We start from the raw sequence: 15671 nt of genomic DNA, 5'->3' as shown, positions 1-15671 counted from the left end.
TGTTTTGGTGGGGGCCTATGATGGCACCACCAACCCAGAAGACCATCTAATGGCCTACTCTAACCTCATGTACCTCCAGGGGTTAGATGATGCCGTCTGGTGTCGATGCTTCCCGGCTACCCTCAAGGGCATAGCCCAGCGGTGGTTTGGTAACCTACCAGCCGGTTGCATCAACAGCTTTCGAACTTTGGCGTACTTGTTTACGTCAAATTTCTCAATGAATATTCCTGCCAAAAAGACTAGCCTCGACCTAGGGGCAATACAGCAGGGCGACCGGGAGGGCCTCCGGTCGTACGTCAGACGGTTCAATCTGATGAGAATTCAGATTCCAGGACTATCAGACGAAGTGGCCTATACAGACTTCTTTCGAGGTCTGAAGGATGGGTCGACCTTTAAGTTTGACCTCGTCCGGAAGAGGGTTGCTACCCTCCAAGAGGCGTTAATTGAAGCTGAAGCCTATATACAGGCGACGGAGCTATGTGCTGTCAAGCAGCCGTCAGATTATAAAAAGTCTGACAAAAAAGAGAGCCGGCAACAGCATCAGCCGGCAAGAAAGGAAGAAAAGAGAAAAGGGGTCTGGGCAGCTGACCGATCAGGACAGCCGGCCCAGAAGATCAGGCGGAAGTCAGAACCATATGTCCCCAAATACGAGTTCACAAAAGATTGATCCACCATCCTCCTGGAAATCAAAGACCGGATGTCTCTCGACAAACCGGCTGAAATGAAAAGCCCCGTGAATAAACGGGACAAGAGCAAGTATTGCCAATACCACGAGGATGTTGGCCACGACACCAATGGCTGCTATAGCCTCAGGCGGCTATTGGACCGTCTGGCAGATGAGGGGGCCCTAAAATCCTATCTACCCAAGGCTAAGGCCTAAGGGTAATACCCAGGCCAAGAAAGGGCAGGCGGCAAAAACCGGCCCAGTAAACTCCGAGACGGATGAAGAGACCATCTTCACCATAGCAGGCAGTTTTGCCGGAGGGGGTCCCACCATCCGGGGCACCAAAGACAACATCAGGAAGCTGGTCAACTCAGTGGATGAGGGCCAGGCGTCGAAAGACATCTTCCCTGAGGTCTTTATTTCTGAAAAGGACCGGGGCAAGGTCAGGCGGCCTCATGATGACCCCATCGTCATCGAATGCAAGGTTGCCAACCAGAAGGTTGGCCGGATCCTAATAGACACCGGGAGCTCGTCTGACCTAATCAGTTATCAGTGCTTGACCAAGCTCAAGTACACATCCGGTAACATGCACCAGGCTCCTCACCCACTAGTCGGTTTTGGGGGTGGAGTAGTGCATCCGGTCGGAAGCATAGATCTTCCGATCCGGCTGGGTGAAAAGGGGCAAGGACGCCACATGATAGTCAAGTTTTTAGTTGTGGAGGAGCTGTCCGCCTACAACATGATATTTGGCCGTCCTACCCTCAACGCATCTAAGGCTGTCATCATCCCGTCCCTCATGTTGGTTAAATTTCAAAAGGATGATGGTACAGTCGGTGCCCTAAGCGGGGACCAGAAGACGGCAAGAGAGTGCTATCTCTCTGACGTCAAGACAACTATGGGTGCAGCCGGCCAGGGCGAGCCCATAGATATTGATAACTGCGACCCAGCAGTCCCGGCTCCAAGGGCAGCCGGTATGAAAAGAAAGGCGGACCAACTGGCACCCGTCAAAAAGGAGAAATAGCAATCACTAGCCGGGGAAAGGTCAGATGACCAACGACCTCAGCCGGCTGGTGACTGCCTTGATGTGAAAAGGTTATAATATCAAATATGCTTAATATGATTCCTGCAATGCTTCCTATGTTCTTCCTAATATTTATGATTGTTAGTATCATGTTAGGGTTAAAGATTTGATTTTTATTGCTTAGTGACATGCTAGGGTTTGTTATTAATCTTGTTAGTATCATGCCTAGGATCTTGCTATTTTTATTATGCTTTAACATGATTATTTCATTGTTATAATTTTATGATCATGATTATATTTATACTTTGATTATTATGTTTTTTTATTTTTAGTGTTATTGCTTGATCACGCCTTTTATGCATGCTTAAAGGGAATTTGGTACTTGTAATCACGCTTAATAAGATAATTAATAATCATGTTTAGGGTTAATGTGATTATAATTCAAGTGATCGCCAATAATAGTTTTATTTGTGCATTAATATTCAACCAACATAGATAAACAGGTTTAGGGTTAATCCTATTGATTGCATGTTAATTAAAAAGCGCACATGAATACGATCAGAATAAAGTAGAGGCCTATTATTAGGGCAGGTTCAATCTCTTTTAGGTTGGATTTGTACCTTCATCCCCGAACCCTTATTTGGTTCTAGACCTTATGGAGTTGACGATCTCTTGGATCGTTAAGGGGTGTAACCTTTACCTCGTGAACGGTTTACAAGTTCCTAAAACTTGTTGGAGACTCTTTTGTTCTATTTTCTTTCCTTTTGGACGCCACCGTACTTTAGTGTATGATCACAGTGGGGTTCAAGCTAGTGGGATTAAAGCTTGAAATTATTCCCTACACATGTGTTTTTGGTAAAACAACAAAAGCAATTGACCCACACGCTCTCTTTAAAAAGGAATCAATCTTTTGGAAGCTTGAGTACTGGAAAGAACATGATGTTAGACATTGTCTCGATGTGATGCATATAGAGAAGAATGTTTGTGATGCAATTCTGGGGACATGAACATTCCTGGAAAAACGAAGGATGGCAAGAGTGCGCGGTTAGATTTGCAAGAGTGGGGTGTTCGTCCGGAGTTGTGGGTTCAAGCTAAGGTAAGGATGGCGAAGGTTAAGGAAAAAAGGAAACAAAGATGGTGGTCAAAACCATAAGGGGCAGCGCAAGGAAAAGGCCACGGGTATCGCAAAGAAGAAAGGTGATGGAAAAGGAAAGAACCAAAAGGTGTATTTACCTCCAGCTTGCTACACATTATCAAAGGAAGAAAAACGGAGGTTTTGTGCTTGTTTGTATGACATTACCAAAGCACGTGAGAGAAGTTATAACAAGCCTCTGTGGGTTTTTCAATACTATCTGCAGCAAAGTTCTTGATCCCTTTACACTTGATGCTCTCCAGGCGACTGTTGTGGTAACTTTGTGCAAATTTGAGATGTTTTTCCCACCTTCACTTTTTGACATAATGGTGCATTTGATTCTGCATTTGGTTTGTGAGATTAAGTTGTGTGGTCCAGTATTTATGAGGTGGTGCTACCCTTTTGAATGACACATGGGTACACTGCAAGATAAAGCAAGAAATCCAGTCTAGCCGGAAGGCAGTATGATACAAGGAATTGTGTCCGAGGAGATTGGGAATTTCGTGGCAGAGTATGTAGCCGTTGCCGAACCTATTGGGCTTCCCACTTCCCGACATGAAGGGAAACTTGATGGTCATGGCACAATCGAGTCAAAAAGGATATGGGCTGCTCGAGATCAAATCATGCAAGCTCACCTATTTGTGCTTCATCATATTGCAGAGGTTCACCCATATTTAGAAGAGTACATGGATAGTTTGCGTGTTGAATATCCATCAAAAGGGGAAAGAGCACTAATGCAGTTGCATAATAAGATGTTTGTGAAGTGGTTCCATGATCGTGTGATGTGTCAATTGGATGAGACTGTGTCTGATACAATAAAGTGGCTAGCTTATGGTCCAAAGGAAGATGTTCATTCATTTGAGGAATATGATATAAATGGGTACACATTTTGGACTGAAAGTCGGGATCAAAAATCCTCATCGACTCAAAATAGTGGTGTCACTCTTGTGGCTTCATCAAGAGAGTTTGCAAGGCGAAGGATACATCACCAGTTGACGCACTATTATCATACTATGGACGAATTCAGGAAATATTGGAACTAGATTACCGTGACTTCAAGGTTGGTCTATTCAAGTGTAAATGGGTCGATAATAATAGGCGCAACGTGAGAAATGATGACTTCACTCTTGTAGATCTTGGCCACTTGCGGGATAGTCTTGAACCATTCATCCTTGTATCTCAAGCTAAGCAAGTGTTCTATGTAATTGACCCGTCCGATCCAAGATGGTCCATCGTCCTGGCTGGCAAAAGGAGAATATTAGGGGTTAGAGAGGTTGAGGACGAGGAAGAATATGATGCATTTGATGATTCTCCCCCTTTCATTGCTCCTACACTTGATGTAGAAACTGATGTAGATGATGATAGATCTTATATTCGATCTGACCACAATGAGGGAATACACGAAGAGGTACTTTTATTAATGCATGTTTTATTTACTAAATATCTTATGCTCCAACAACTTTGTTTATTTCGGGAAGTGTTTTATTTTTTTGTATTTTCAACGTATAAGCATGTAATATGAACTAAATATATGAATTGTTTAGAGGATTATATGTGAATTTGTTATGAAACCAAAGAAGTTGGGTAAGTGTTTGTCTTTCTTTGTGCCTCAGATTTGATTGCCATTACTGATGACTAACAACATGCTTTTCTTGTTTACTGTAGGTGTGCACATATCATGGATCCTGATGAGAACCTTCATTCTGATGAGGATATGGATGATGATGATGGTGACGAGTTGTATGATGTAAATAAGGAGACGAATATGGGGGAACCGGAAGACCAAGCTTATGACGAGTTCCAACATAAGCTTGATGAATTTGAGCGTATAGCTGAAACTGCCCCACCTATTGATGATAATGTGGTTACCGAAGTTGTAGGTGATTCACATTGTGAAACTCAAATGCAAAGGCAAGTGAAAAAAACCGGTGGTGGAGGAGGGGTAAAGCCACCGGTGAACAGAAGGAGTAGGGGTGCTACTAAAGCTTTCAAGAAACCCGACGTTCCTATGGTGCTTGAGTTTGATGAGTTAGGTCAACCTACTGGCCAATGGCGCGATAAATTTTCTAGTCAAGTTGGCATTCTAACTCGTAAAATACCAATCACACTTGAGTTTGCCGATATACCTCACGGGTTGCTTCAAACATTTTGGGACGATACTATAGTAAGTATTTATTTCAATCACACTTTTCTTATAAATTCATATATATCTTGCAAAAAAAAAAATTGCAAAAACCTCCCCTGGGCCTAACCCGAGGGCTGCTGCTTGGGTGCTGCAGCTGCCCGGGGCTGCTGCCGGGGTGCTGCAGCTGCTTGGGCAGTAGCCTGGGCTGCTGCCTGGGTGCTGCAGCTGCCTGGGCAGTAGCCCGGGCTGCTGCAGCTGCCTCGACTACTGCCTCAGCTGCTGCCTTGCCCGATTCCCTGGTTTTTTTCCCCTTTTTTCATTTTTTTCTCTTGCCTAACGTGGATGTTTGCGCCAATTACAGAGCATGTTCCATATTCCTGATGAGCCGGCCAAGATCAAGAGTTACTTAAGGATGAGATGGATCCATAAGAGAAGAAAGAGAAGACCAAAGAAAAATGTGCCTGCAGATGGAGAAGAAGAGAAACCTGATAAGAAACCATGGGATTTATATCCACAAAACGGTGGATGATTGGGAGAAGTTTGTGGAAAAGTCTTCCACTAGGACCGCACTTGTATGTTTTTATTTATCAATAGAGTCGGCTACTCACATTTAGTTTCTTACAATGACTGATGCTAACATATAATTCTGAATGTGTAGGAAAAAAGCGAACAAGCTAGAATCAATGCCGGAAAGAAATTGTATAGCCATCATATGGGTTGTAAGACCTTTGCCGAGTTAAGACCAAAGTGGGTCAAAGCGGGTCTATACCCCAAATCCATAATGTCATCAACTGATAAACCACTTTCTTCCACGGTCACAACTTTGGTTAATCGTGCAATTGACTGGTGGTGTGCTATGCATGGGATGGACAAGGAAACTGGCAAGTATGTCATGCAACCGGATAAGAAAGTAGTAGCAGATGCACTAGTAAGCAAATTTTTCTACTTATTAATTATATTTCCTTGTCAAGTACATTGTACTTAGATCTGATAAATTTTGTGTTGTTAAAGCTCGAGCATACTTCAGAAGTGATTGAAGGCAAGCTGACTCCAAGCATCGAACATGATCCTTTCACCTTAGCTTTGGGAAAACCATACCACCCTGGGCGAGTAATTGGTTTTGGCGAGAAACAACTAGGGTAGGAGAAGGTGATGGGTTCAGAATACACCAAATCAGCAAAAAGCAGATCAAGTGTTAATTCGCCACATCGGATTGATGAGAAGGAAAAGGAATCAATTAAGGCAGAAATACACGCGGAGCTGCAAGAACAGATGCAAAGTCAATTCAATGTCATTCTGAAGCACATGAACTTGCCGCCTTTTCCATTTCCCTCGAGTACCCCAGTAGACTCATGTAGTCACCCAGGAGGCCCCAAGGACGATCAGTAGTTGAGAGAGAGGTAATTTTAGTACAACTACGAATTACGTCATATGAAGTTCGTCCTAATGAGGTCGTTTGCATGTTTAATTATTTTACTTTTGCAGGATCCTAGTCCTTTGGATGCAGAGTCACTGAAGAGAGCAAATCCGATGCCTGAACCCTTCCCAGATGTTAAGGTGAACTTCACTACGTAATCAGCTTTTCTTATGTTAGGCTTTCGTTTGTTATTTCATAAGTTATGTCCTAATTCCTAATCAAATATGTAGGAAGAGACGCCTTGTGAGCTTCTTCACCCCGGGGAAAACACCGGTGGACAGTTGCAATTGGTGGGGTATGGTAGTGCACAACCTTTTGACAAGGTCCATTTTAAGTCTAATACTAGCACCTATTACATCTCGGTCGGGATCGATTCTATAGTTGCTGGGTTTGAGGACTTACCACTACCGGTGCCTAAAGAGGAATATGATTTTTTTTAAGCTGCGTGACGCGACTGGGAGCTTTGTGCAATGGCCACGTGATCGGTTGAGGTTGGTAGGAGGGGTAAGTAAACACTACTTGTATATAAATACTTGTATGTAACTAGATTACCATGTGCTTTGTGCAATGACCATGTTCTTTTATGCTACTAGATTACTATGGAAATTTAGTCCGCTAAAAGGAAGAAGGTGGAGAAATCCAAGAAAGAAGGTCCTCCGAAGATGGAACAAGGACAAATGTCGAAAAAGAGTTCGAGAGCTTCATGTACTCCACTGGTAGAAGCCAATGTCCTTAGGTCGCTTTCGAAAGCATTTACTTTTCTTCACAACCATGTTAGTGAGTTGCCTACGGGTACACACATTCAAGTGAACTTGCCTAAGGCATTGTTCCACTATGATGAGGATGCGATCGCATACATTTCTAGAGAGGATGTGACGGAATTTCTAACCGGTTCCATGCTTAACATTTCCATCATTCAAACTTTCATGAGGTAAATTAACAAGACTATTTCTAAACATATTGTATTTTTGATATTTTCGTACCAAAAAAATGCAACTAGTAATTACTTGCACACATTACTTTCTTGAAGGTCACTACAGGAGCTCCTTGCTAGTAATCCCGATGGTGAAGCAGCAGTTGGGTGGTTATGCCCCGAGCAGACCTCCGTCACCAAATGCTTGCATAACCCTCGTGATGTGATAGATTACCTTGAGCGGGGTATTATAGAATCAATGTGGGCGGGAAACAAGTTCTTATTAGCCCCTTGTTTTGAGGAGTAAGTTTAAATATGACACTCTTAATTTGTTTGTTAAGTATAAATGTTGACGCATAACAATTAATGGATAGATATTTGCTTTAATATACATGTAGTCTACATTGGAGCCTTATGGTGATTTGTGTTTCCAATAACACAATCTACTACTTTGACTCGGCTCGTATATGGCCACCAAGGAAGTTGCTAGTGAATAACCTATTGAATAGGTACATACCGCTTCCTATATATTGTTTTGTATCATCACCTAAGTGATTGAGTGGCTATGTTCCTAAATCGTTTGTTTTTTTATTTTTTTGAAGTGTTATGATGAAGTAGAATTGTCGTTCGGTTGCGGGTCCCACGTGGAAATATGCGAAGGTAAAGCCTTGATATATTGATTTATTTAATAAAATTGCCTTCAGTTATGGCTATGCATGACTATTTTAACTTTGTGTCATGTTAGTGTGCGCAACAAGACAACGGCGTTGACTGTGCCCTCTACGTGATGAGTTTTATGCATGACATAGTCAATAGGTGCACTGAAGCCTAACACATTGAGGAGGTACTTGTTTTTACTTTTTTCCGGTTCGATTTCGGGTAAAAGCCGTCCTAAAACTAAGTATAATGCTAATTTTCTATGATTCCAAACATTAGACACCTAAGACTAGTTGTAATTGACATGTTATGATAAAGAAATAGCTCATTAGATAAGAAATGTAGAAATCAGGCAAAGTAGTAGTAAAATAGGCAATTTCTGGTAAAAGCCGTCCCAAAACTTAGTAGAATGCTAAGTTTCTATGATTTCAAATATTAGACACCTAAGACTAGTTGTAATTTACATGTTATGATAGATAAATAGCTCATTAGATAAGAAATGTAGAAAACGGGCAAAGTAATAGTGAAATAGGCGATTTCGGGTAAAAGTCGTCCTAAAACATAGTAGAATTTTAAGTTGCTATGATTTCAAACATTAGACACCTAAGACTAGTTGTAATTGACATGTTATGATAGATAAATAGCTCATTAGATAAGAAATGTAGAAAACGGGCAAAGTAGTGGTGAAATAGGCGATTTCGGGTAAAAGTCGTCCTAAAACTTAGTAGAATGCTAATTTGCAATGATTTCAAACATTAGACACCTAAGAATAGTTTTAATTGACATGTTATGATAAATAAATAGCTCATTAGATAAGAAATGTAAAAAAACGGGCAAAGTAGTAGTGAAATAGGCGATTTCGGGTAAAAGCTGTCCGAAAACTTAGTAGAATTCTAATTTGCTATGATTTCAAAAATTAGATACCTAAGAATAGTTGTAATTGGCATGTTATGATAGATAAATAGCTCATTAGATAAGAAATGTAGAAAATGGACAGAGTAGTAGTGAAATAGGCGATTTTTGGTAAAAGCCGTCCTAAAACTTAGCAGAATGCTAAGTTGCTATGATTTCAAACATTAGACACCTAAGACTAGTTGTAATTGAAGTGTTATGATAGACAAATAGCTCATTAGATAAGAAATGTAGAAAACGGGCAAAGTAGTAGTGAAATAGGCGATTTCGGGTAAAAGCCGTCCTAAAACTTAGTAGAATTTTAAGTTGCTATGATTTCAAAAATTAGACACCTAAGACTAGTTGTAATTGACATGTTATGATAGATAAATAGCTCATTAGACAAGAAATGTAGAAAACCGGCAAAGTAGTGGTGAAATAGGCGATTTCGGGTAAAAGCCGTCCTAAAACTTAGTAGAATGCTAATTTGCTATGATTTCAAACATTAGACACCTAAGAATAGTTGTAATTGGCATGTTATGATAGATAAATAGCTCATTAGATAAGAAATGTAGAAAACGGGCAAAATAATAGTGAAATAGGCGATTTTTGGTAAAAGCCGTCCTAACACTTATTAGAGTGAAATAGGCGATTTCGGGTAAAAGCCGTACTAAAACTTAGTAGAATTTTAAGTTGCTATGATTTCAAACATTATACACCTAAGAATAGTTGTAATTGACATGTTATGATAGATAAATAGCTCATTAGATAAGAAATGTAAAAAAACCGGCAAAGTAGTGGTGAAATAGGCGATTTCGGGTAAAAGCCGTCCTAAAACTTAGTAGAATGCTAATTTGCTATGATTTCAAACATTAGAAACCTAAGAATAGTTTTAATTGGCATGTTATGATAGATAAATAGCTCATTAGATAAGAAATGTAGAAAACGGGCAAAATAGTAGTGAAATAGGCGATTTTTGGTAAAAGCCGTCCTAAAACTTATTAGAATTCTAAGTTGCTATTATTTCAAACATTAGACACCTAAGACTAGTTGTAATTGACATGTTATGATAAAGAAATAGCTCATTAGATAAGAAATGTAGAAATCAGGCAAAGTAGTAGTAAAATAGGCAATTTCTGGTAAAAGCCGTCCCAAAACTTAGTAGAATGCTAAGTTTCTATGATTTATTTAATAAAATTGCCTTCAGTTATGGCTATGCATGACTATTTTAACTTTGTGTCATGTTAGTGTGCGCAACAAGACAACGGCGTTGACTGTGCCCTCTACGTGATGAGTTTTATGCATGACATAGTCAATAGGTGCACTGAAGCCTAACACATTGAGGAGGTACTTGTTTTTACTTTTTTCCGGTTCGATTTCGGGTAAAAGCCGTCCTAAAACTAAGTATAATGCTAAGTTGCTATGATTTCAAACATTAGACACCTAAGACTAGTTGTAATTGACATGTTATGATAGATAAATAGCTCATTAGATAAGAAATGTAGAAAACGGGCAAAGTAGTAGTGAAATAGGCGATTTTTGGTAAAAGTCGTCCTAAAACTTAGTAGAATGCTAAATCGGGCAAGTTAGAATGATGTTTGAAATATTTAACATTTATACATTATTATTTTTAAATTATTAGTTTGAATTTTATGTAATATATGAATGATTATGTTTAATGTTTGGTATTTTTTTCTTTTCAAAGGTTTGTAAGATTCAAAGGGAAGGCCCTTTGACAAAGGAAGAAGTTGATGAAATTCTCGACATGTGGGCTTTTTTGTGACATTTGATGGCATCTAGGTATAATATATAATATATATGTGTTAGTTAGATAATGAATGAGATTGATTTTTTTTTTTATTTATGAACAATTAATATTTAGTTACTATATCTTTTTTATTTTTTATTAAATCCATATGTACATTATATTACTTATTTGTTATTAGTACTATACATTATTTAAGAGTTTTATATATTTTATTATTATTATGCATTTTATTGTTATTGAATTATTATTATTCCAAAATTTGTAATATTTTTAATTAATTATTATTAATTATTAATATTAATTAATAATAATATTAATAATAATAATAATTTTTAAAATTACAGATTAATGTGCATATCAAAACAGGTCACTAGTAATATTATTATTATTAATTATTATATTTATATAAAAAAAAAAATTACAAATGGGAAGCGGTTTGGCGCCAAAACCGCTTGCCATTTGCACTGGACATAATGTTATGTGAAGTGCAAATGGCAAGCGATTTAGGCGCCAAACCGCTTGCCATTCCCCCCAAATGGGAAGCGGTTCTGAACCGCTTGCCATTTACATGGCAATTGGGAAGCCCCCTAAACCCATGCGGTTCAAAACCGCTTCCCATTTGGGGGTTTGAACCGCTTCCCTTAATGTTTTTTCTACTAGTGTGAAGAAATTGGAGTTGAGAATGAAAGTTTATTTGATCAGACTAAAGAAATTGGAGTTGGAATTGAATGTGTAAAAGGAAATGGATTCGTGTTTAGGGGTTAGGAGGGTGGGTTTGATCTAAATCGAAGGATTGATGGTAATAATCTTATCTGAACTTGTGGTTCGCTTGAGCAAAATCGGTCTAAGCTAGGCCTTCGCTAGGATTTTCGAGCACCCTTGCAAAACAAAGGCTGGAATTCGATAAATTGAAGAGCAATGTAGTTGGGAGTTGTTGGTATGATGTGGGTAGTGAAATTTTTTTAATACACCCATTTGTACCATGCTTGGTACACCAAGATGAAAAACTACAACGCTTTTTTTTTTTTTTTTTTTTTTTTGGAAAAAGAAACAAGTTTTTAATATGTCTTCCTTAATTAAAGGAATTTGTTAGTTCTTTTCCATATTTATAGCTTCTAAAATATTAATCTCTGTAAATTTCTACAATTTAATTTATGAGATATAGAGAAAAAAAATTTAGAGAAAAAAAGTTTTACATAGAGAGAAATGATAGAGCGTGGTGAATTTCATTACGATTATGTTTAATGATCTCCTATGAACACTTATGAGAATAATGTTTTTGAGAATGAAAAACTGAGGAATTCACTACTAGAAAATCCATGCTTTTTGGACGCTTTAATTTTTAAGCTTTTTTTCGACGTCAAAAGCGTCAAGAATAAGTGATTTGAGAAAATTAAGCGTCATAAAAAAGCGTTGCAAATCTCAGCACTATGTTGTGTCCAAGTTTTTATACGAAGTGTCAAAATTGGCAATAATTGGCGCACTTTCTCAACTTTAGCGACGCTTTTTTGTGTCTAGAATCTTAACTGGCGACGCTTTTTAGTGTACAGAGCTTCATATATTTGATGTTTATCATTTTGGCGATGGTTTTTTATGTCTATATTTGCCAAGTTGGGATGCTTTTTCTTGTCCACATTCTTTAAAATAAATCTAGAACATAATTACCAAAAAACGAATATTTTACACTAATAATTATTACTTGTATACTAGTATTACCAAAATATAAATAATATATATATTAGGCCAAAATATTTTTTATTGCATATTGTAGGGAATATTTCAAGCATCCCACTCTTGAGCCCCACCATGATCATACACTTAAGCATGGTGGCGTCTAAAGGGAAGGAAGCTAGAGTAAAAGAGTCGCCAATAAGTTTTATGAACTTGTAAACCGTTCACAGTGTGAAGGATATACCCCTTAACGATCCAGGAGATGATATCGTTAACTCCAATAGGTCTGGAACCATGACTGCAAGTTCGGGGATGAAGGTACAAATCCAACCTAAAAGAGATTGAACTTGCCCTAAAAAAAGGCATCTACTTTATTCTTCTCGTATTCATGTGCGCTTTCTGACTAACATACAATCAATAGATTAACCCTAAACCTGTTTAATATATGTTGGTTGAATATTAAAGCACAAACAAAACTATTATTGGCGATCATATATTAACTGGCGGCACTTTTAAGTGTACAGAGCTTCATATATTTGATGTTTATCATTTTGGCGATGCTTTTTTCTGTCTATATTTACCAAGTTGGGACGCTTTTTCTTGTCCATATTCTTTAAAATAAATCTAGAACATAATTACCAAAAATACGAATATTTCACACTAATAATTATTACTTTTATACTAGGATTACCAAAAATATAAATAATACTTCCTCCGTTCTATTAATACTGCAATAATGGACTTTTTGCACTATTCATCACTCTTGTTTGACCATATAATATGAGTTATAAGTTAAGCAAAATATGGTCAAGTGGGATCTTGTTGGATTCGTCTCATAAAATACTTTCACAATATCAACTTTTTATAATTTTTACTCTTACACAATTATAGATATTTAGCATATAAAAGGTGTTTCGGGATGCGTAATTTCCTCCTTGTTGCAATATTAACAGAACGGAGGAAGTATATATATTAGGCCAAAATATTTTTTATTTCATATTGTAGGGAATATTTCAATCATCCCACACTTGAGCCCCATTGTGATCATACACTTAACCATGGTGGCGTCTAAAGGGAAGGAAGCTAAAGTAAAAGAGTCGCCAATAAGTTTTAGAAACTTGTAAACCGTTCACAAAGTGAAAGATAAACCCCTTAACGATCCAAGAGATTGTTAAATCCAATAGGTCTGTAACCATGACTGGAAGTCGAGGATGAAGTTACAAATCTAACCTAAAAATAGGCATCTAATTTATTCTTCTCGTATTCATATGCGCTTTTTGATTAACATACAATCAATAGATTAAACCTAAACATGTTTAATCTATGTTGGTTGAATTTTAAAGCACAAACAAAACTATTATTGGCGATCACTTGAATTATAATCAAATTAACCTAAACTAGATTATTAATTATCTTATTAAGCGTGATTACTAGTACAAATTCCCTTTAAACATGCATAAAAGGCATGATCAAACAATAACTATATATCAAGCAATATAATATCATCAAATTATATGTAAATTATTCGTCAATTAACAAATAACATGAGATAATTCGTAAATTAATAAATTACGAAAAACAATTCGTAAATTAACAAATTGGGTGAAACAATTCGTAAATTAAAAATTACGTAAACAATTTGTAAATTAACAAATTACGTGAAACATAAAATTCGACACAACAATCATCATCATCATAATCATAATTTCAATTGAGCATATTATTAAGGAAATTTTGTGTAAAACTACCCTAAAGATAGGGTCATTTGTGAACAATTACCCAAATTTTTTATTTGTTTATAACTACCCGCAAGTTTGAAAATGTTTGGGTAACACTACTCATTAATGTTTTCCGTCCAATTCAATTGTTGTTTTGGCTATATTTTTCACTTTTATCAATTACAATAGCCAACTAATGCTAAAATAAGCAAAAATCCCAATTCAATTAAACCCCCAACCTTAGAATTCAAAATACCCAAATAATACTAAACTCATGAACCCTAAAATGAATTCTAATTAAAACCCTAATTAGGTTAATTAAGGTAAATTAGAACCTTTATACAAACTGGGAGGTTAATTGGGTGGAAAAAGTGAAAAAAGTGGGTTCTGATAACGTCTTAATTGGACGAAAAATGTCAATGGGTAGTGCTACCCAAATGTTTTCAAACTTGTGGATAGCTCTACACAAATAAAAAAAAATGGTAGTTGTTCACAAATGACCCTATATTTAGGGTAGTTCTACACAAAATTTAATAATATTAATAGCAAGATCTAGGCATGATAATAACATGATTAATAACAAATCCTAGCATGTCACTAAATAATAAAGATTAAAGCTTTAGCCCTAACATGATACTAACATGATATTAGAAAGCATAAAAAGCATCCTAAACATGATACTATAAAGCAATAATAACATCCTAACATGATACTAGGAAGTAATAAAACAATCTAAGCATGTTTTCTACATCGAAATAATAGATAAGTAATTAAATTACTTACTTTGATGCCTTGTACCTTTTTCTAATAACAAAATACACATGTTAGTAACTTCAAGGAAAATAATAAATCAAACAATTAAATCAAATAATTGAAAGAAAAAGTTAAAAAGGTTTAGACTGGATTTGGGACCAAACCCTCAGAAATTATCAACCTTTCAAGTCTAGGGTGAAGACAACTTCGAACTTGGCTAGGTGTGTCTAGAACTTGTGAATATGAATTGTGCTTGCAAAAGGGTTGGTTTAGAAAGAGTGAGAACAGAAAGCTATATTGCTCAAGAGAGAAGAGAGATAATTAGAGAATTCTTAATCAGAATTGGTTGATTGAAAACGGAGGTCCAATGACCCTATTTATAAGGAAAAAAAGTCCGAAATTCGATAGAAAAGACTTTAAGTTTAAATTAGAATAAAATTGGTTCTGTCGCAAAGCTGTCGCCAAGCAATGGAGCCTGTCACCTAGCGACGAAGCTTGTCGTCTGGCGCTGTTTAAAAGATAAAAATCCGCTTATAGTGGATATTTTTCCTAGTATAATTAAGTAATTAGAATCCGCGTTTATCAGTTCGTTTTAAAATCCGTTTTATCATAAAACACTTATTTTATTCCAAATAAAACTCTTTAAGATAATAATTATCAATCCTAATCCTACTAGGATAAAAGAGAACCTTCTACATAATTATAGAAGACTATAATCAATTTTACTAGCTTTAGGAATAATAATTAATAATAGGCCCTACTCTAGATCATTGGGCCGCATGTAAGAAAAAAATGGCCCAATTTAGTATTTTGGTCATAACTTCCTCATTATTCATCGGAATTGGGCTTATAATATATCGTTGGAAAGCTCTTTTCGAGCCCTATTCAACTATACTATAATTGGAACCTTATCATGGATAAAACTAAATTGGACTGGCTAT

The 15671-nt window shown here is 37.0% G+C and overlaps 1 long non-coding RNA gene across 1 annotated transcript; it reads left to right on the top strand.

Annotated features, from left to right (window-relative positions):
• The first annotated feature begins 7534 nt into the window (after positions 1-7534).
• Positions 7535-8163, top strand: LOC110694526. Its single transcript, XR_002505899.1, has 3 exons — positions 7535-7575; positions 7671-7932; positions 8018-8163. It is a non-coding gene; the product is annotated as an uncharacterized LOC110694526 (long non-coding RNA).
• The last annotated feature ends 7508 nt before the right edge of the window (positions 8164-15671 follow it).

Source organism: Chenopodium quinoa, unplaced genomic scaffold (genome assembly GCF_001683475.1).
Source record: "Chenopodium quinoa cultivar QQ74 unplaced genomic scaffold, ASM168347v1, whole genome shotgun sequence".
NCBI lineage: Eukaryota > Viridiplantae > Streptophyta > Magnoliopsida > Caryophyllales > Amaranthaceae > Chenopodium > Chenopodium quinoa.
This window is presented reverse-complemented; position numbering and strand designations above follow the sequence as displayed.